Here is a 664-nt window from a genome sequence, read left to right as displayed (position 1 = left end):
ATTGTACTTTGCTTTGCCCGCCGCTACACGCGTGAATAATGACCAACGAGCTAAAACTTACCGCAAACGTGCAAAATAATAAAACGTGGTAAATATATGCCGCGGCCGTGAGTTTTCTTTTGCACGCCATGCAAAAAAAATATTTAAAAAGGAATGCAACACGAGGACTTCCCAGGAGGTCACCCATCGTAGTACTACTCTCGCCCAAGCACGCTTAACTTCGGAGTTTTGATGGGATCCAGTGCTTTAGTGCTGGTATGATCACATCCGACGTGTTACCCCCGTCTTCGTCCCTTATGCTTGCCCCTCCCAGATCCACTACAAAGACGATTGTACTTTGCTTTGCCTGCCACTACACGCGTGAATAATGACCAATGAGCCCCTCCCAGCTCCACTACAAAGACGATTGTACTTTGCTTTGCCTGCCGCTACACGCGTGAATAATGACCAACGAGCTAAAACTTACCGCAAACGTGCAAAATAATAAAACGTGGTAAATATATGTCGCGGCCGTGAGTTTTCTATTGCACGCCGTGCAAAAAAAATTAAAAAGGGAATGCAACACGAGGACTTCCCAGGAGGTCACCCATCCTAGTACTACTCTCGCCCAAGCACGCTTAACTTCAAAGTTCTGATGGGATCCAGTGCTTTAGTGCTGGTATGA

The 664-nt window shown here is 46.5% G+C and overlaps 1 non-coding gene and 1 pseudogene across 1 annotated transcript; both read right to left on the bottom strand.

Moving 5' to 3' along the window:
- Nucleotides 1-150: 150 nt before the first annotated feature.
- Nucleotides 151-269, bottom strand: LOC119347261. Its single transcript, XR_005168229.1, has one exon. It is a non-coding gene; the product is annotated as a 5S ribosomal RNA (ribosomal RNA).
- A 284-nt stretch (nt 270-553) lies between these two features.
- On the bottom strand, nt 554-664 carry LOC119347259 (annotated as a pseudogene).

Source organism: Triticum dicoccoides, unplaced genomic scaffold (assembly GCF_002162155.2).
Source record: "Triticum dicoccoides isolate Atlit2015 ecotype Zavitan unplaced genomic scaffold, WEW_v2.0 scaffold61879, whole genome shotgun sequence".
NCBI lineage: Eukaryota > Viridiplantae > Streptophyta > Magnoliopsida > Poales > Poaceae > Triticum > Triticum dicoccoides.
This window is presented reverse-complemented; position numbering and strand designations above follow the sequence as displayed.